Below are 22,755 nucleotides of genomic sequence, written 5' to 3'. Positions count from 1 at the left end.
CGAGAGTCATAGTTACTCATCACAGTTGCTCACCCAGATTCATATATTTTGTTACTGTGGCCAGTCTGCCAGAACCGATATGTCACTAGTTGTGTATCTTAAGTGAGTCACCGTTATGCCTGCCAGGGATTACTAGCCTTTACTGATGCAGTCCTCCAGGTGTCGCTGCACTTGCTACCTTGAGTGCGTCATAGCTCCTCGTCCTAATTTCGCAGCCAGTTTCACGTTTCTTGTTACGTGGCGTCTGCCAGAAGCGATACGACACTAGTTGTGTGTCATATGAGAGTCATAGTCACTCCTTTCAGAGTGTACTCCACCTGGTGACGAATCGTCGGTTACCTCAGAAGGGTAATAGATATTCCTGTCGGTTGACCACCCAAATTAAAATACATTGTAACTGTGGCCAGTCTGCCAGCATCGATATGTCACAGGTTGTGTAATCTACGAAAGTCATCGTTCTATAACCAAGGGTTACTCGAAATTCCTGATTCAATATTCCTGGTGACGATCATTGGCTACCTTAAGAGAGTCATAGTTACCCATCCCAGTTGCTCACGCTGTGTCTCATTTTTGTTACTGGTGCCAGACTGCCAGAACGGATTTGTCACCAGTTGTGAACCGTAAGAAAGTCATTGTTACTATTGCAAGGCGTTCCTCGAGTTATCTGAGTCAATACTCCAGGTATTGAGTCATTGGCCTATTACGAGAGTCATAGTTACTCGTCACAGTTGCTCACCCAGATTCATATATTTTGTTACTGTGGCCAGTCTGCCAGAACCGATATGACACTAGTTGTGTATCTTAAGTGAGTAATCGTAATGCCAGCCAGGGATTACTAGCCTTTACTGATGCAGTCCTCCAGGTGACGCTGCACTAGCTACCTTGAGTGCGTCATAGCTCCTCGTCCTAATTTCGCAGCCAGTTTCACGTTTCTTGTTATTGTGGCCAGTCTGCCAGCACCGATATGTCACAGGTTGTGTAATCTACGAAAGTCATCGTTACTATAGCCAAGGGTTACTCGAGTTTCCTGACTCAATATTCCTGGTGACGATCATTGGCTACCTTAAGAGAGTCATAGTTACCCATCCCAGTTGCTCACGCTGTGTCTCATTTTTGTTACTGGTGCCAGACTGCCAGAACGGATTTGTCACCAGTTGTGAACCGTAAGAAAGTCATTGTTACTATTGCAAGGCGTTCCTCGAGTTATCTGAGTCAATACTCCAGGTATTGAGTCATTGGCCTATTACGAGAGTCATAGTTACTCGTCACAGTTGCTCACCCAGATTCATATATTTTGTTACTGTGGCCAGTCTGCCAGAACCGATATGACACTAGTTGTGTATCTTAAGTGAGTAATCGTAATTCCAGCCAGGGATTACTAGCCTTTACTGATGCAGTCCTCCAGGTGACGCTGCACTAGCTACCTTGAGTGCGTCATAGCTCCTCGTCCTAATTTCGCAGCCAGTTTCAAGTTTCTTGTTACTGTGGCCAGTCTGCCAGCACCGATATGTCACAGGTTGTGTAATCTACGAAAGTCATCGTTACTATAGCCAAGGGTTACTCGAGTTTCCTGACTCAATATTCCTGGTGACGATCATTGGCTACCTTAAGAGAGTCATAGTTACCCATCCCAGTTGCTCACGCAGTGTCTCAGTTTTGTTACTGGTGCCAGACTGCCAGAACGGATTTGTCACCAGTTGTGAACCGTAAGAAAGTCATTGTTACTATTGCAAGGCGTTCCTCTAGTTATCTGAGTCAATACACCAGGTATTGAGTCATTGGCCTATTACGAGAGTCATAGTTACTCATCACAGTTGCTCACCCAGATTCATATATTTTGTTACTGTGGCCAGTCTGCCAGAACCGATATGTCACTAGTTGTGTATCTTAAGTGAGTCACCGTTATGCCTGCCAGGGATTACTAGCCTTTACTGATGCAGTCCTCCAGGTGTCGCTGCACTTGCTACCTTGAGTGCGTCATAGCTCCTCGTCCTAATTTCGCAGCCAGTTTCACGTTTCTTGTTACGTGGCGTCTGCCAGAAGCGATACGACACTAGTTGTGTGTCATATGAGAGTCATAGTCACTCCTTTCAGAGTGTACTCCACCTGGTGACGAATCGTCGATTACCTCAGAAGGGTAATAGATATTCCTGTCGGTTGACCACCCAAATTAAAATACATTGTAACTGTGGCCAGTCTGCCAGCATCGATATGTCACAGGTTGTGTAATCTACGAAAGTCATCGTTCTATAACCAAGGGTTACTCGAAATTCCTGATTCAATATTCCTGGTGACGATCATTGGCTACCTTAAGAGAGTCATAGTTACCCATCCCAGTTGCTCACTCAGTGTCTCATTTTTGTTACTGGTGCCAGACTGCCAGAACGGATTTGTCACCAGTTGTGAACCGTAAGAAAGTCATTGTTACTATTGCAAGGCGTTCCTCGAGTTATCTGAGTCAATACTCCAGGTATTGAGTCATTGGCCTATTACGAGAGTCATAGTTACTCGTCACAGTTGCTCACCCAGATTCATATATTTTGTTACTGTGGCCAGTCTGCCAGAACCGATATGACACTAGTTGTGTATCTTAAGTGAGTAATCGTAATGCCAGCCAGGGATTACTAGCCTTTACTGATGCAGTCCTCCAGGTGACGCTGCACTAGCTACCTTGAGTGCGTCATAGCTCCTCGTCCTAATTTCGCAGCCAGTTTCACGTTTCTTGTTACTGTGGCCAGTCTGCCAGCACCGATATGTCACAGGTTGTGTAATCTACGAAAGTCATCGTTACTATAGCCAAGGGTTACTCGAGTTTCCTGACTCAATATTCCTGGTGACGATCATTGGCTACCTTAAGAGAGTCATAGTTATCCATCCCAGTTGCTCACGCAGTGTCTCAGTTTTGTTACTGGTGCCAGACTGCCAGAACGGATTTGTCACCAGTTGTGAACCGTAAGAAAGTCATTGTTACTATTGCAAGGCGTTCCTCTAGTTATCTGAGTCAATACACCAGGTATTGAGTCATTGGCCTATTACGAGGGTAATAGTTACTCATCACAGTTGCTCACCCAGATTCATATATTTTGTTACTGTGGCCAGTCTGCCAGAACCGATATGTCACTAGTTGTGTATCTTAAGTGAGTCACCGTTATGCCTGCCAGGGATTACTAGCCTTTACTGATGCAGTCCTCCAGGTGTCGCTGCACTTGGTACCTTGAGTGCGTCATAGCTCCTCGTCCTAATTTCGCAGCCAGTTTCAAGTTTCTTGTTACTGTGGCCAGTCTGCCAGCACCGATATGTCACAGGTTGTGTAATCTACGAAAGTCATCGTTACTATAGCCAAGGGTTACTCGAGTTTCCTGACTCAATATTCCTGGTGACGATCATTGGCTACCTTAAGAGAGTCATAGTTACCCATCCCAGTTGCTCACGCAGTGTCTCAGTTTTGTTACTGGTGCCAGACTGCCAGAACGGATTTGTCACCAGTTGTGAACCGTAAGAAAGTCATTGTTACTATTGCAAGGCGTTCCTCGAGTTATCTGTGTCAATACTCCAGGTATTGAGTCATTGGCCTATTACGAGAGTATAGTTACTCGTCACAGTTGCTCACCCAGATTCATATATTTTGTTACTGTGGCCAGTCTGCCAGAACCGATATGTCACTAGTTGTGTATCTTAAGTGAGTCACCGTTATGCCTGCCAGGGATTACTAGCCTTTACTGATGCAGTCCTCCAGGTGTCGCTGCACTTGCTACCTTGAGTGCGTCATAGCTCCTCGTCCTAATTTCGCAGCCAGTTTCACGTTTCTTGTTACGTGGCGTCTGCCAGAAGCGATACGACACTAGTTGCGTGTCATATGAGAGTCATAGTCACTCCTTTCAGAGTGTACTCCACCTGGTGACGAATCGTCGGTTACCTCAGAAGGGTAATAGATATTCCTGTCGGTTGACCACCCAAATTAAAATACATTGTAACTGTGGCCAGTCTGCCAGCATCGATATGTCACAGGTTGTGTAATCTACGAAAGTCATCGTTCTATAACCAAGGGTTACTCGAAATTCCTGATTCAATATTCCTGGTGACGATCATTGGCTACCTTAAGAGAGTCATAGTTACCCATCCCAGTTGCTCACGCTGTGTCTCATTTTTGTTACTGGTGCCAGACTGCCAGAACGGATTTGTCACCAGTTGTGAACCGTAAGAAAGTCATTGTTACTATTGCAAGGCGCTCCTCGAGTTATCTGAGTCAATACTCCAGGTATTGAGTCATTGGCCTATTACGAGAGTCATAGTTACTCGTCACAGTTGCTCACCCAGATTCATATATTTTGTTACTGTGGCCAGTCTGCCAGAACCGATATGACACTAGTTGTGTATCTTAAGTGAGTAATCGTAATGCCAGCCAGGGATTACTAGCCTTTACTGATGCAGTCCTCCAGGTGACGCTGCACTAGCTACCTTGAGTGCGTCATAGCTCCTCGTCCTAATTTCGCAGCCAGTTTCACGTTTCTTGTTACTGTGGCCAGTCTGCCAGCACCGATATGTCACAGGTTGTGTAATCTACGAAAGTCATCGTTACTATAGCCAAGGGTTACTCGAGTTTCCTGACTCAATATTCCTGGTGACGATCATTGGCTACCTTAAGAGAGTCATAGTTATCCATCCCAGTTGCTCACGCAGTGTCTCAGTTTTGTTACTGGTGCCAGACTGCCAGAACGGATTTGTCACCAGTTGTGAACCGTAAGAAAGTCATTGTTACTATTGCAAGGCGTTCCTCTAGTTATCTGAGTCAATACACCAGGTATTGAGTCATTGGCCTATTACGAGGGTAATAGTTACTCATCACAGTTGCTCACCCAGATTCATATATTTTGTTACTGTGGCCAGTCTGCCAGAACCGATATGTCACTAGTTGTGTATCTTAAGTGAGTCACCGTTATGCCTGCCAGGGATTACTAGCCTTTACTGATGCAGTCCTCCAGGTGTCGCTGCACTTGGTACCTTGAGTGCGTCATAGCTCCTCGTCCTAATTTCGCAGCCAGTTTCAAGTTTCTTGTTACTGTGGCCAGTCTGCCAGCACCGATATGTCACAGGTTGTGTAATCTACGAAAGTCATCGTTACTATAGCCAAGGGTTACTCGAGTTTCCTGACTCAATATTCCTGGTGACGATCATTGGCTACCTTAAGAGAGTCATAGTTACCCATCCCAGTTGCTCACGCAGTGTCTCAGTTTTGTTACTGGTGCCAGACTGCCAGAACGGATTTGTCACCAGTTGTGAACCGTAAGAAAGTCATTGTTACTATTGCAAGGCGTTCCTCGAGTTATCTGTGTCAATACTCCAGGTATTGAGTCATTGGCCTATTACGAGAGTATAGTTACTCGTCACAGTTGCTCACCCAGATTCATATATTTTGTTACTGTGGCCAGTCTGCCAGAACCGATATGTCACTAGTTGTGTATCTTAAGTGAGTCACCGTTATGCCTGCCAGGGATTACTAGCCTTTACTGATGCAGTCCTCCAGGTGTCGCTGCACTTGCTACCTTGAGTGCGTCATAGCTCCTCGTCCTAATTTCGCAGCCAGTTTCACGTTTCTTGTTACGTGGCGTCTGCCAGAAGCGATACGACACTAGTTGCGTGTCATATGAGAGTCATAGTCACTCCTTTCAGAGTGTACTCCACCTGGTGACGAATCGTCGGTTACCTCAGAAGGGTAATAGATATTCCTGTCGGTTGACCACCCAAATTAAAATACATTGTAACTGTGGCCAGTCTGCCAGCATCGATATGTCACAGGTTGTGTAATCTACGAAAGTCATCGTTCTATAACCAAGGGTTACTCGAAATTCCTGATTCAATATTCCTGGTGACGATCATTGGCTACCTTAAGAGAGTCATAGTTACCCATCCCAGTTGCTCACGCTGTGTCTCATTTTTGTTACTGGTGCCAGACTGCCAGAACGGATTTGTCACCAGTTGTGAACCGTAAGAAAGTCATTGTTACTATTGCAAGGCGCTCCTCGAGTTATCTGAGTCAATACTCCAGGTATTGAGTCATTGGCCTATTACGAGAGTCATAGTTACTCGTCACAGTTGCTCACCCAGATTCATATATTTTGTTACTGTGGCCAGTCTGCCAGAACCGATATGACACTAGTTGTGTATCTTAAGTGAGTAATCGTAATGCCAGCCAGGGATTACTAGCCTTTACTGATGCAGTCCTCCAGGTGACGCTGCACTAGCTACCTTGAGTGCGTCATAGCTCCTCGTCCTAATTTCGCAGCCAGTTTCAAGTTTCTTGTTACTGTGGCCAGTCTGCCAGCACCGATATGTCACAGGTTGTGTAATCTACGAAAGTCATCGTTACTATAGCCAAGGGTTACTCGAGTTTCCTGACTCAATATTCCTGGTGACGATCATTGGCTACCTTAAGAGAGTCATAGTTACCCATCCCAGTTGCTCACGCAGTGTCTCAGTTTTGTTACTGGTGCCAGACTGCCAGAACGGATTTGTCACCAGTTGTGAACCGTAAGAAAGTCATTGTTACTATTGCAAGGCGTTCCTCTAGTTATCTGAGTCAATACACCAGGTATTGAGTCATTGGCCTATTACGAGAGTCATAGTTACTCATCACAGTTGCTCACCCAGATTCATATATTTTGTTACTGTGGCCAGTCTGCCAGAACCGATATGTCACTAGTTGTGTATCTCAAGTGAGTCACCGTTATGCCTGCCAGGGATTACTAGCCTTTACTGATGCAGTCCTCCAGGTGTCGCTGCACTTGCTACCTTGAGTGCGTCATAGCTCCTCGTCCTAATTTCGCAGCCAGTTTCACGTTTCTTGTTACGTGGCGTCTGCCAGAAGCGATACGACACTAGTTGTGTGTCATATGAGAGTCATAGTCACTCCTTTTAGAGTGTACTCCACCTGGTGACGAATCGTCGGTTACCTCAGAAGGGTAATAGATATTCCTGTCGGTTGACCACCCAAATTAAAATACATTGTAACTGTGGCCAGTCTGCCAGCATCGATATGTCACAGGTTGTGTAATCTACGAAAGTCATCGTTCTATAACCAAGGGTTACTCGAAATTCCTGATTCAATATTCCTGGTGACGATCATTGGCTACCTTAAGAGAGTCATAGTTACCCATCCCAGTTGCTCACGCTGTGTCTCATTTTTGTTACTGGTGCCAGACTGCCAGAACGGATTTGTCACCAGTTTTGAACCGTAAGAAAGTCATTGTTACTATTGCAAGGCGTTCCTCGAGTTATCTGAGTCAATACTCCAGGTATTGAGTCATTGGCCTATTACGAGAGTCATAGTTACTCGTCACAGTTGCTCACCCAGATTCATATATTTTGTTACTGTGGCCAGTCTGCCAGAACCGATATGTCACTAGTTGTGTATCTTAAGTGAGTCACCGTTATGCCTGCCAGGGATTACTAGCCTTTACTGATGCAGTCCTCCAGGTGTCGCTGCACTTGCTACCTTGAGTGCGTCATAGCTCCTCGTCCTAATTTCGCAGCCAGTTTCACGTTTCTTGTTACGTGGCGTCTGCCAGAAGCGATACGACACTAGTTGCGTGTCATATGAGAGTCATAGTCACTCCTTTCAGAGTGTACTCCACCTGGTGACGAATCGTCGGTTACCTCAGAAGGGTAATAGATATTCCTGTCGGTTGACCACCCAAATTAAAATACATTGTAACTGTGGCCAGTCTGCCAGCATCGATATGTCACAGGTTGTGTAATCTACGAAAGTCATCGTTCTATAACCAAGGGTTACTCGAAATTCCTGATTCAATATTCCTGGTGACGATCATTGGCTACCTTAAGAGAGTCATAGTTACCCATCCCAGTTGCTCACGCTGTGTCTCATTTTTGTTACTGGTGCCAGACTGCCAGAACGGATTTGTCACCAGTTGTGAACCGTAAGAAAGTCATTGTTACTATTGCAAGGCGCTCCTCGAGTTATCTGAGTCAATACTCCAGGTATTGAGTCATTGGCCTATTACGAGAGTCATAGTTACTCGTCACAGTTGCTCACCCAGATTCATATATTTTGTTACTGTGGCCAGTCAGCCAGAACCGATATGACACTAGTTGTGTATCTTAAGTGAGTAATCGTAATGCCAGCCAGGGATTACTAGCCTTTACTGATGCAGTCCTCCAGGTGACGCTGCACTAGCTACCTTGAGTGCGTCATAGCTCCTCGTCCTAATTTCGCAGCCAGTTTCAAGTTTCTTGTTACTGTGGCCAGTCTGCCAGCACCGATATGTCACAGGTTGTGTAATCTACGAAAGTCATCGTTACTATAGCCAAGGGTTACTCGAGTTTCCTGACTCAATATTCCTGGTGACGATCATTGGCTACCTTAAGAGAGTCATAGTTACCCATCCCAGTTGCTCACGCAGTGTCTCAGTTTTGTTACTGGTGCCAGACTGCCAGAACGGATTTGTCACCAGTTGTGAACCGTAAGAAAGTCATTGTTACTATTGCAAGGCGTTCCTCTAGTTATCTGAGTCAATACACCAGGTATTGAGTCATTGGCCTATTACGAGAGTCATAGTTACTCATCACAGTTGCTCACCCAGATTCATATATTTTGTTACTGTGGCCAGTCTGCCAGAACCGATATGTCACTAGTTGTGTATCTCAAGTGAGTCACCGTTATGCCTGCCAGGGATTACTAGCCTTTACTGATGCAGTCCTCCAGGTGTCGCTGCACTTGCTACCTTGAGTGCGTCATAGCTCCTCGTCCTAATTTCGCAGCCAGTTTCACGTTTCTTGTTACGTGGCGTCTGCCAGAAGCGATACGACACTAGTTGTGTGTCATATGAGAGTCATAGTCACTCCTTTTAGAGTGTACTCCACCTGGTGACGAATCGTCGGTTACCTCAGAAGGGTAATAGATATTCCTGTCGGTTGACCACCCAAATTAAAATACATTGTAACTGTGGCCAGTCTGCCAGCATCGATATGTCACAGGTTGTGTAATCTACGAAAGTCATCGTTCTATAACCAAGGGTTACTCGAAATTCCTGATTCAATATTCCTGGTGACGATCATTGGCTACCTTAAGAGAGTCATAGTTACCCATCCCAGTTGCTCACGCTGTGTCTCATTTTTGTTACTGGTGCCAGACTGCCAGAACGGATTTGTCACCAGTTTTGAACCGTAAGAAAGTCATTGTTACTATTGCAAGGCGTTCCTCGAGTTATCTGAGTCAATACTCCAGGTATTGAGTCATTGGCCTATTACGAGAGTCATAGTTACTCGTCACAGTTGCTCACCCAGATTCATATATTTTGTTACTGTGGCCAGTCTGCCAGAACCGATATGACACTAGTTGTGTATCTTAAGTGAGTAATCGTAATGCCAGCCAGGGATTACTAGCCTTTACTGATGCAGTCCTCCAGGTGACGCTGCACTAGCTACCTTGAGTGCGTCATAGCTCCTCGTCCTAATTTCGCAGCCAGTTTCACGTTTCTTGTTACTGTGGCCAGTCTGCCAGCACCGATATGTCACAGGTTGTGTAATCTACGAAAGTCATCGTTACTATAGCCAAGGGTTACTCGAGTTTCCTGACTCAATATTCCTGGTGACGATCATTGGCTACCTTAAGAGAGTCATAGTTATCCATCCCAGTTGCTCACGCAGTGTCTCAGTTTTGTTACTGGTGCCAGACTGCCAGAACGGATTTGTCACCAGTTGTGAACCGTAAGAAAGTCATTGTTACTATTGCAAGGCGTTCCTCTAGTTATCTGAGTCAATACACCAGGTATTGAGTCATTGGCCTATTACGAGAGTAATAGTTACTCATCACAGTTGCTCACCCAGATTCATATATTTTGTTACTGTGGCCAGTCTGCCAGAACCGATATGTCACTAGTTGTGTATCTTAAGTGAGTCACCGTTATGCCTGCCAGGGATTACTAGCCTTTACTGATGCAGTCCTCCAGGTGTCGCTGCACTTGCTACCTTGAGTGCGTCATAGCTCCTCGTCCTAATTTCGCAGCCAGTTTCAAGTTTCTTGTTACTGTGGCCAGTCTGCCAGCACCGATATGTCACAGGTTGTGTAATCTACGAAAGTCATCGTTACTATAGCCAAGGGTTACTCGAGTTTCCTGACTCAATATTCCTGGTGACGATCATTGGCTACCTTAAGAGAGTCATAGTTACCCATCCCAGTTGCTCACGCAGTGTCTCAGTTTTGTTACTGGTGCCAGACTGCCAGAACGGATTTGTCACCAGTTGTGAACCGTAAGAAAGTCATTGTTACTATTGCAAGGCGTTCCTCGAGTTATCTGTGTCAATACTCCAGGTATTGAGTCATTGGCCTATTACGAGAGTATAGTTACTCGTCACAGTTGCTCACCCAGATTCATATATTTTGTTACTGTGGCCAGTCTGCCAGAACCGATATGTCACTAGTTGTGTATCTTAAGTGAGTCACCGTTATGCCTGCCAGGGATTACTAGCCTTTACTGATGCAGTCCTCCAGGTGTCGCTGCACTTGCTACCTTGAGTGCGTCATAGCTCCTCGTCCTAATTTCGCAGCCAGTTTCACGTTTCTTGTTACGTGGCGTCTGCCAGAAGCGATACGACACTAGTTGCGTGTCATATGAGAGTCATAGTCACTCCTTTCAGAGTGTACTCCACCTGGTGACGAATCGTCGGTTACCTCAGAAGGGTAATAGATATTCCTGTCGGTTGACCACCCAAATTAAAATACATTGTAACTGTGGCCAGTCTGCCAGCATCGATATGTCACAGGTTGTGTAATCTACGAAAGTCATCGTTCTATAACCAAGGGTTACTCGAAATTCTTGATTCAATATTCCTGGTGACGATCATTGGCTACCTTAAGAGAGTCATAGTTACCCATCCCAGTTGCTCACGCTGTGTCTCATTTTTGTTACTGGTGCCAGACTGCCAGAACGGATTTGTCACCAGTTGTGAACCGTAAGAAAGTCATTGTTACTATTGCAAGGCGTTCCTCGAGTTATCTGAGTCAATACTCCAGGTATTGAGTCATTGGCCTATTACGAGAGTCATAGTTACTCGTCACAGTTGCTCACCCAGATTCATATATGTTGTTACTGTGGCCAGTCTGCCAGAACCGATATGACACTAGTTGTGTATCTTAAGTGAGTAATCGTAATGCCAGCCAGGGATTACTAGCCTTTACTGATGCAGTCCTCCAGGTGACGCTGCACTAGCTACCTTGAGTGCGTCATAGCTCCTCGTCCTAATTTCGCAGCCAGTTTCACGTTTCTTGTTATTGTGGCCAGTCTGCCAGCACCGATATGTCACTGGTTGTGTAATCTACGAAAGTCATCGTTACTATAGCCAAGGGTTACTCGAGTTTCCTGACTCAATATTCCTGGTGACGATCATTGGCTACCTTAAGAGAGTCATAGTTACCCATCCCAGTTGCTCACGCAGTGTCTCAGTTTTGTTACTGGTGCCAGACTGCCAGAACGGATTTGTCACCAGTTGTGAACCGTAAGAAAGTCATTGTTACTATTGCAAGGCGTTCCTCTAGTTATCTGAGTCAATACACCAGGTATTGAGTCATTGGCCTATTACGAGAGTCATAGTTACTCATCACAGTTGCTCACCCAGATTCATATATTTTGTTACTGTGGCCAGTCTGCCAGAACCGATATGTCACTAGTTGTGTATCTTAAGTGAGTCACCGTTATGCCTGCCAGGGATTACTAGCCTTTACTGATGCAGTCCTCCAGGTGTCGCTGCACTTGGTACCTTGAGTGCGTCATAGCTCCTCGTCCTAATTTCGCAGCCAGTTTCAAGTTTCTTGTTACTGTGGCCAGTCTGCCAGCACCGATATGTCACAGGTTGTGTAATCTACGAAAGTCATCGTTACTATAGCCAAGGGTTACTCGAGTTTCCTGACTCAATATTCCTGGTGACGATCATTGGCTACCTTAAGAGAGTCATAGTTTCCCATCCCAGTTGCTCACGCAGTGTCTCAGTTTTGTTACTGGTGCCAGACTGCCAGAACGGATTTGTCACCAGTTGTGAACCGTAAGAAAGTCATTGTTACTATTGCAAGGCGTTCCTCGAGTTATCTGTGTCAATACTCCAGGTATTGAGTCATTGGCCTATTACGAGAGTATAGTTACTCGTCACAGTTGCTCACCCAGATTCATATATTTTGTTACTGTGGCCAGTCTGCCAGAACCGATATGTCACTAGTTGTGTATCTTAAGTGAGTCACCGTTATGCCTGCCAGGGATTACTAGCCTTTACTGATGCAGTCCTCCAGGTGTCGCTGCACTTGCTACCTTGAGTGCGTCATAGCTCCTCGTCCTAATTTCGCAGCCAGTTTCACGTTTCTTGTTACGTGGCGTCTGCCAGAAGCGATACGACACTAGTTGTGTGTCATATGAGAGTCATAGTCACTCCTTTCAGAGTGTACTCCACCTGGTGACGAATCGTCGGTTACCTCAGAAGGGTAATAGATATTCCTGTCGGTTGACCACCCAAATTAAAATACATTGTAACTGTGGCCAGTCGGCCAGCATCGATATGTCACAGGTTGTGTAATCTACGAAAGTCATCGTTCTATAACCAAGGGTTACTCGAAATTCCTGATTCAATATTCCTGGTGACGATCATTGGCTACCTTAAGAGAGTCATAGTTACCCATCCCAGTTGCTCACGCAGTGTCTCAGTTTTGTTACTGGTGCCAGACTGCCAGAACGGATTTGTCACCAGTTGTGAACCGTAAGAAAGTCATTGTTACTATTGCAAGGCGTTCCTCTAGTTATCTGAGTCAATACACCAGGTATTGAGTAATTGGCCTATTACGAGAGTGATAGTTACTCATCACAGTTGCTCACCCAGATTCATATATTTTGTTACTGTGGCCAGTCTGCCAGAACCGATATGTCACTAGTTGTGTATCTTAAGTGAGTCACCGTTATGCCTGCCAGGGATTACTAGCCTTTACTGATGCAGTCCTCCAGGTGTCGCTGCACTTGCTACCTTGAGTGCGTCATAGCTCCTCGTCCTAATTTCGCAGCCAGTTTCACGTTTCTTGTTACGTGGCGTCTGCCAGAAGCGATACGACACTAGTTGTGTGTCATATGAGAGTCATAGTCACTCCTTTCAGAGTGTACTCCACCTGGTGACGAATCGTCGGTTACCTCAGAAGGGTAATAGATATTCCTGTCGGTTGACCACCCAAATTAAAATACATTGTAACTGTGGCCAGTCTGCCAGCATCGATATGTCACAGGTTGTGTAATCTACGAAAGTCATCGTTCTATAACCAAGGGTTACTCGAAATTCCTGATTCAATATTCCTGGTGACGATCATTGGCTACCTTAAGAGAGTCATAGTTACCCATCCCAGTTGCTCACGCTGTGTCTCATTTTTGTTACTGGTGCCAGACTGCCAGAACGGATTTGTCACCAGTTGTGAACCGTAAGAAAGTCATTGTTACTATTGCAAGGCGTTCCTCGAGTTATCTGAGTCAATACTCCAGGTATTGAGTCATTGGCCTATTACGAGAGTCATAGTTACTCGTCACAGTTGGTCACCCAGATTCATATATTTTGTTACTGTGGCCAGTCTGCCAGAACCGATATGACACTAGTTGTGTATCTTAAGTGAGTAATCGTAATGCCAGCCAGGGATTACTAGCCTTTACTGATGCAGTCCTCCAGGTGACGCTGCACTAGCTACCTTGAGTGCGTCATAGCTCCTCGTCCTAATTTCGCAGCCAGTTTCACGTTTCTTGTTATTGTGGCCAGTCTGCCAGCACCGATATGTCACAGGTTGTGTAATCTACGAAAGTCATCGTTACTATAGCCAAGGGTTACTCGAGTTTCCTGACTCAATATTCCTGGTGACGATCATTGGCTACCTTAAGAGAGTCATAGTTACCCATCCCAGTTGCTCACGCAGTGTCTCAGTTTTGTTACTGGTGCCAGACTGCCAGAACGGATTTGTCACCACTTGTGAACCGTAAGAAAGTCATTGTTACTATTGCAAGGCGTTCCTCTAGTTACCTGAGTCAATACACCAGGTATTGAGTCATTGGCCTATTACGAGAGTCATAGTTACTCATCACAGTTGCTCACCCAGATTCATATATTTTGTTACTGTGGCCAGTCTGCCAGAACCGATATGTCACTAGTTGTGTATCTTAAGTGAGTCACCGTTATGCCTGCCAGGGATTACTAGCCTTTACTGATGCAGTCCTCCAGGTGTCGCTGCACTTGCTACCTTGAGTGCGTCATAGCTCCTCGTCCTAATTTCGCAGCCAGTTTCACGTTTCTTGTTACGTGGCGTCTGCCAGAAGAGATACGACACTAGTTGTGTGTCATATGAGAGTCATAGTCACTCCTTTCAGAGTGTACTCCACCTGGTGACGAATCGTCGGTTACCTCAGAAGGGTAATAGATATTCCTGTCGGTTGACCACCCAAATTAAAATACATTGTAACTGTGGCCAGTCTGCCAGCATCGATATGTCACAGGTTGTGTAATCTACGAAAGTCATCGTTCTATAACCAAGGGTTACTCGAAATTCCTGATTCAATATTCCTGGTGACGATCATTGGCTACCTTAAGAGAGTCATAGTTACCCATCCCAGTTGCTCACGCTGTGTCTCATTTTTGTTACTGGTGCCAGACTGCCAGAACGGATTTGTCACCAGTTGTGAACCGTAAGAAAGTCATTGTTACTATTGCAAGGCGTTCCTCGAGTTATCTGAGTCAATACTCCAGGTATTGAGTCATTGGCCTATTACGAGAGTCATAGTTACTCGTCACAGTTGCTCACCCAGATTCATATATTTTGTTACTGTGGCCAGTCTGCCAGAACCGATATGACACTAGTTGTGTATCTTAAGTGAGTAATCGTAATGCCAGCCAGGGATTACTCGCCTTTACTGATGCAGTCCTCCAGGTGACGCTGCACTAGCTACCTTGAGTGCGTCATAGCTCCTCGTCCTAATTTCGCAGCCAGTTTCACGTTTCATGTTACTGTGGCCAGTCTGCCAGCACCGATATGTCACAGGTTGTGTAATCTACGAAAGTCATCGTTACTATAGCCAAGGGTTACTCGAGTTTCCTGACTCAATATTCCTGGTGACGATCATTGGCTACCTTAAGAGAGTCATAGTTACCCATCCCAGTTGCTCACGCAGTGTCTCAGTTTTGTTACTGGTGCCAGACTGCCAGAACGGATTTGTCACCAGTTGTGAACCGTAAGAAAGTCATTGTTACTATTGCAAGGCGTTCCTCTAGTTATCTGAGTCAATACACCAGGTATTGAGTCATTGGCCTATTACGAGAGTCATAGTTACTCATCACAGTTGCTCACCCAGATTCATATATTTTGTTACTGTGGCCAGTCTGCCAGAACCGATATGTCACTAGTTGTGTATCTTAAGTGAGTCACCGTTATGCCTGCCAGGGATTACTAGCCTTTACTGATGCAGTCCTCCAGGTGTCGCTGCACTTGCTACCTTGAGTGCGTCATAGCTCCTCGTCCTAATTTCGCAGCCAGTTTCACGTTTCTTGTTACGTGGCGTCTGCCAGAAGCGATACGACACTAGTTGTGTGTCATATGAGAGTCATAGTCACTCCTTTCAGAGTGTACTCCACCTGGTGACGAATCGTCGGTTACCTCAGAAGGGTAATAGATATTCCTGTCGGTTGACCACCCAAATTAAAATACATTGTAACTGTGGCCAGTCTGCCAGCATCGATATGTCACAGGTTGTGTAATCTACGAAAGTCATCGTTCTATAACCAAGGGTTACTCGAAATTCCTGATTCAATATTCCTGGTGACGATCATTGGCTACATTAAGAGAGTCATAGTTACCCATCCCAGTTGCTCACGCTGTGTCTCATTTTTGTTACTGGTGCCAGACTGCCAGAACGGATTTGTCACCAGTTGTGAACCGTAAGAAAGTCATTGTTACTATTGCAAGGCGTTAATCGAGTTATCTGAGTCAATACTCCAGGTATTGAGTCATTGGCCTATTACGAGAGTCATAGTTACTCGTCACAGTTGCTCACCCAGATTCATATATTTTGTTACTGTGGCCAGTCTGCCACAACCGATATGACACTAGTTGTGTATCTTAAGTGAGTAATCGTAATGCCAGCCAGGGATTACTCGCCTTTACTGATGCAGTCCTCCAGGTGACGCTGCACTAGCTACCTTGAGTGCGTCATAGCTCCTCGTCCTAATTTCGCAGCCAGTTTCACGTTTCATGTTACTGTGGCCAGTCTGCCAGCACCGATATGTCACAGGTTGTGTAATCTACGAAAGTCATCGTTACTATAGCCAAGGGTTACTCGAGTTTCCTGACTCAATATTCCTGGTGACGATCATTGGCTACCTTAAGAGAGTCATAGTTACCCATCCCAGTTGCTCACGCAGTGTCTCAGTTTTGTTACTGGTGCCAGACTGCCAGAACGGATTTGTCACCAGTTGTGAACCGTAAGAAAGTCATTGTTACTATTGCAAGGCGTTCCTCTAGTTATCTGAGTCAATACACCAGGTATTGAGTCATTGGCCTATTACGAGAGTCATAGTTACTCATCACAGTTGCTCACCCAGATTCATATATTTTGTTACTGTGGCCAGTCTGCCAGAACCGATATGTCACTAGTTGTGTATCTTAAGTGAGTCACCGTTATGCCTGCCAGGGATTACTAGCCTTTACTGATGCAGTCCTCCAGGTGTCGCTGCACTTGCTACCTTGAGTGCGTCATAGCTCCTCGTCCTAATTTCGCAGCCAGTTTCACGTTTCTTGTTACGTGGCGTCTGCCAGAAGCGATACGACACTAGTTGTGTGTCATATGAGAGTCATAGTCACTCCTTTCAGAGTGTACTCCACCTGGTGACGGATCGTCGGTTACCTCAGAAGGGTAATAGATATTCCTGTCGGTTGACCACCCAAATTAAAATACATTGTAACTGTGGCCAGTCTGCCAGCATCGATATGTCACAGGTTGTGTAATCTACGAAAGTCATCGTTCTATAACCAAGGGTTACTCGAAATTCCTGATTCAATATTCCTGGTGACGATCATTGGCTACATTAAGAGAGTCATAGTTACCCATCCCAGTTGCTCACGCTGTGTCTCATTTTTGTTACTGGTGCCAGACTGCCAGAACGGATTTGTCACCAGTTGTGAACCGTAAGAAAGTCATTGTTACTATTGCAAGGCGTTCCTCGAGTTATCTGAGTCAATACTCCAGGTATTGAGTCATTGGCCTATTACGAGAGTCATAGTTACTCGTCACAGTTGCTCACCCAGATTCATATATTTTGTTACTGTGGCCAGTCTGCCAGAACCGATATGACACTAGTTGTGTATCTTAAGTGAGTAATCGTAATGCCAGCCAGGGATTACTAGCCTTTACTGATGCAGTCCTCCAGGTGACGCTGCACTAGCTACCTTGAGTGCGTCATAGCTCCTCGTCCTAATTTCGCAGCCAGTTTCACGTTTCTTGTTACTGTGGCCAGTCTGCCAGCACCGATATGTCACAGGTTGTGTAATCTACGAAAGTCATCGTTACTATAGCCAAGGGTTACTCGAGTTTCCTGACTCAATATTCCTGGTGACGATCATTGGCTACCTTAAGAGAGTCATAGTTACCCATCCCAGTTGCTCACGCAGTGTCTCAGTTTTGTTACTGGTGCCAGACTGCCAGAACGGATTTGTCACCAGTTGTGAACCGTAAGAAAGTCATTGTTACTATTGCAAGGCGTTCCTCTAGTTATCTGAGTCAATACACCAGGTATTGAGTCATTGGCCTATTACGAGAGTCATAGTTACTCATCACAGTTGCTCACCCAGATTCATATATTTTGTTACTGTGGCCAGTCTGCCAGAACCGATATGTCACTAGTTGTGTATCTTAAGTGAGTCACCGTTATGCCTGCCAGGGATTACTAGCCTTTACTGATGCAGTCCTCCAGGTGACGCTGCACTAGCTACCTTGAGTGCGTCATAGCTCCTCGTCCTAATTTCGCAGCCAGTTTCACGTTTCTTGTTACTGTGGCCAGTCTGCCAGCACCGATATGTCACAGGTTGTGTAATCTACGAAAGTCATCGTTACTATAGCCAAGGGTTACTCGAGTTTCCTGACTCAATATTCCTGGTGACGATCATTTGCTACCTTAAGAGAGTCATAGTTACCCATCCCAGTTGCTCACTCAGTGTCTCATTTTTGTTACTGGTGCCAGACTGCCAGAACGGATTTGTCACCAGTTGTGAACCGTAAGAAAGTCATTGTTACTATTGCAAGGCGTTCCTCTAGTTATCTGAGTCAATACACCAGGTATTGAGTCATTGGCCTATTACGAGAGTCATAGTTACTCGTCACAGTTGCTCACCCAGATTCATATATTTTGTTACTGTGGCCAGTCTGCCAGAACCGATATGACACTAGTTGTGTATCTTAAGTGAGTAATCGTAATGCCAGCCAGGGATTACTAGCCTTTACTGATGCAGTCCTCCAGGTGACGCTGCACTAGCTACCTTGAGTGCATCATAGCTCCTCGTCCTAATTTCGCAGCCAGTTTCACGTTTCTTGTTACTGTGGCCAGTCTGCCAGCACCGATATGTCACAGGTTGTGTAATCTACGAAAGTCATCGTTACTATAGCCAAGGGTTACTCGAGTTTCCTGACTCAATATTCCTGGTGACGATCATTTGCTACCTTTAGAGACTCATAGTTACCCATCCCAGTTGCTCACTCTGTGTCTCATTTTTGTTACTGGTGCCAGACTGCCAGAATGGATTTGTCACCAGTTGTGAACCGTAAGAAAGTCATTGTTACTATTGCAAGGCGTTCCTCGAGTTATCTGAGTCAATACTCCAGGTATTGAGTCATTGGCCTATTACGAGAGTCATAGTTACTCGTCACAGTTGCTCACCCAGATTCATATATTTTGTTACTGTGGCCAGTCTGCCAGAACCGATATGACACTAGTTGTGTATCTTAAGTGAGTAATCGTAATGCCAGCCAGGGATTACTAGCCTTTACTGATGCAGTCCTCCAGGTGACGCTGCACTAGCTACCTTGAGTGCGTCATAGCTCCTCGTCCTAATTTCGCAGCCAGTTTCACGTTTCTTGTTACTGTGGCCAGTCTGCCAGCACCGATATGTCACAGGTTGTGTAATCTACGAAAGTCATCGTTACTATAGCCAAGGGTTACTCGAGTTTCGTGACTCAATATTCCTGGTGACGATCATTGGCTACCTTAAGAGAGTCATAGTTACCCATCCCAGTTGCTCACGCAGTGTCTCAGTTTTGTTACTGGTGCCAGACTGCCAGAACGGATTTGTCACCAGTTGTGAACCGTAAGAAAGTCATTGTTACTATTGCAAGGCGTTCCTCTAGTTATCTGAGTCAATACACCAGGTATTGAGTCATTGGCCTATTACGAGAGTCATAGTTACTCATCACAGTTGCTCACCCAGATTCATATATTTTGTTACTGTGGCCAGTCTGCCAGAACCGATATGTCACTAGTTGTGTATCTTAAGTGAGTCACCGTTATGCCTGCCAGGGATTACTAGCCTTTACTGATGCAGTCCTCCAGGTGTCGCTGCACTTGCTACCTTGAGTGCGTCATAGCTCCTCGTCCTAATTTCGCAGCCAGTTTCACGTTTCTTGTTACGTGGCGTCTGCCAGAAGCGATACGACACTAGTTGCGTGTCATATGAGAGTCATAGTCACTCCTTTCAGAGTGTACTCCACCTGGTGACGAATCGTCGGTTACCTCAGAAGGGTAATAGATATTCCTGTCGGTTGACCACCCAAATTAAAATACATTGTAACTGTGGCCAGTCTGCCAGCATCGATATGTCACAGGTTGTGTAATCTACGAAAGTCATCGTTCTATAACCAAGGGTTACTCGAAATTCCTGATTCAATATTCCTGGTGACGATCATTGGCTACCTTAAGAGAGTCATAGTTACCCATCCCAGTTGCTCACGCTGTGTCTCATTTTTGTTACTGGTGCCAGACTGCCAGAACGGATTTGTCACCAGTTGTGAACCGTAAGAAAGTCATTGTTACTATTGCAAGGCGTTCCTCGAGTTATCTGAGTCAATACTCCAGGTATTGAGTCATTAGCCTATTACGAGAGTCATAGTTACTCGTCACAGTTGGTCACCCAGATTCATATATTTTGTTACTGTGGCCAGTCTGCCAGAACCGATATGACACTAGTTGTGTATCTTAAGTGAGTAATCGTAATGCCAGCCAGGGATTACTAGCCTTTACTGATGCAGTCCTCCAGGTGACGCTGCACTAGCTACCTTGAGTGCGTCATAGCTCCTCGTCCTAATTTCGCAGCCAGTTTCACGTTTCTTGTTACTGTGGCCAGTCTGCCAGCACCGATATGTCACAGGTTGTGTAATCTACGAAAGTCATCGTTACTATAGCCAAGGGTTACTCGAGTTTCCTGACTCAATATTCCTGGTGACGATCATTTGCTACCTTAAGAGAGTCATAGTTACCCATCCCAGTTGCTCACTCAGTGTCTCATTTTTGGTACTGGTGCCAGACTGCCAGAACGGATTTGTCACCAGTTGTGAACCGTAAGAAAGTCATTGTTACTATTGCAAGGCGTTCCTCTAGTTATCTGAGTCAATACACCAGGTATTGAGTCATTGGCCTATTACGAGAGTCATAGTTACTCGTCACAGTTGCTCACCCAGATTCATATATTTTGTTACTGTGGCCAGTCTGCCAGAACCGATACGACACTAGTTGTGTATCTTAAGTGAGTAATCGTAATGCCAGCCAGGGATTACTAGCCTTTACTGATGCAGTCCTCCAGGTGACGCTGCACTAGCTACCTTGAGTGCATCATAGCTCCTCGTCCTAATTTCGCAGCCAGTTTCACGTTTCTTGTTACTGTGGCCAGTCTGCCAGCACCGATATGTCACAGGTTGTGTAATCTACGAAAGTCATCGTTACTATAGCCAAGGGTTACTCGAGTTTCCTGACTCAATATTCCTGGTGACGATCATTTGCTACCTTAAGAGACTCATAGTTACCCATCCCAGTTGCTCACTCAGTGTCTCATTTTTGTTACTGGTGCCAGACTGCCAGAATGGATTTGTCACCAGTTGTGAACCGTAAGAAAGTCATTGTTACTATTGCAAGGCGTTCCTCGAGTTATCTGAGTCAATACTCCAGGTATTGAGTCATTGGCCTATTACGAGAGTCATAGTTACTCGTCACAGTTGCTCACCCAGATTCATATATTTTGTTACTGTGGCCAGTCTGCCAGAACCGATATGACACTAGTTGTGTATCTTAAGTGAGTAATCGTAATGCCAGCCAGGGATTACTAGCCTTTACTGATGCAGTCCTCCAGGTGACGCTGCACTAGCTACCTTGAGTGCGTCATAGCTCCTCGTCCTAATTTCGCAGCCAGTTTCACGTTTCATGTTACTGTGGCCAGTCTGCCAGCACCGATATGTCACAGGTTGTGTAATCTACGAAAGTCATCGTTACTATAGCCAAGGGTTACTCGAGTTTCCTGACTCAATATTCCTGGTGACGATCATTGGCTACCTTAAGAGAGTCATAGTTACCCATCCCAGTTGCTCACGCAGTGTCTCAGTTTTGTTACTGGTGCCAGACTGCCAGAACGGATTTGTCACCAGTTGTGAACCGTAAGAAAGTCATTGTTACTATTGCAAGGCGTTCCTCTAGTTATCTGAGTCAATACACCAGGTATTGAGTCATTGGCCTATTACGAGAGTCATAGTTACTCATCACAGTTGCTCACCCAGATTCATATATTTTGTTACTGTGGCCAGTCTGCCAGAACCGATATGTCACTAGTTGTGTATCTTAAGTGAGTCACCGTTATGCCTGCCAGGGATTACTAGCCTTTACTGATGCAGTCCTCCAGGTGTCGCTGCACTTGCTACCTTGAGTGCGTCATAGCTCCTCGTCCTAATTTCGCAGCCAGTTTCACGTTTCTTGTTACGTGGCGTCTGCCAGAAGCGATACGACACTAGTTGCGTGTCATATGAGAGTCATAGTCACTCCTTTCAGAGTGTACTCCACCTGGTGACGAATCGTCGGTTACCTCAGAAGGGTAATAGATATTCCTGTCGGTTGACCACCCAAATTAAAATACATTGTAACTGTGGCCAGTCTGCCAGCATCGATATGTCACAGGTTGTGTAATCTACGAAAGTCATCGTTCTATAACCAAGGGTTACTCGAAATTCCTGATTCAATATTCCTGGTGACGATCATTGGCTACCTTAAGAGAGTCATAGTTACCCATCCCAGTTGCTCACGCTGTGTCTCATTTTTGTTACTGGTGCCAGACTGCCAGAACGGATTTGTCACCAGTTGTGAACCGTAAGAAAGTCATTGTTACTATTGCAAGGCGTTCCTCGAGTTATCTGAGTCAATACTCCAGGTATTGAGTCATTGGCCTATTACGAGAGTCATAGTTACTCGTCACAGTTGCTCACCCAGATTCATATATTTTGTTACTGTGGCCAGTCTGCCAGAACCGATATGACACTAGTTGTGTATCTTAAGTGAGTAATCGTAATGCCAGCCAGGGATTACTAGCCTTTACTGATGCAGTCCTCCAGGTGACGCTGCACTAGCTACCTTGAGTGCGTCATAGCTCCTCGTCCTAATTTCGCAGCCAGTTTCACGTTTCTTGTTACTGTGGCCAGTCTGCCAGCACCGATATGTCAC

This window comes from Schistocerca gregaria, chromosome 9 (assembly GCF_023897955.1).
Source record: "Schistocerca gregaria isolate iqSchGreg1 chromosome 9, iqSchGreg1.2, whole genome shotgun sequence".
NCBI lineage: Eukaryota > Metazoa > Arthropoda > Insecta > Orthoptera > Acrididae > Schistocerca > Schistocerca gregaria.
Note: the sequence above shows the minus strand (reverse complement) of the source record.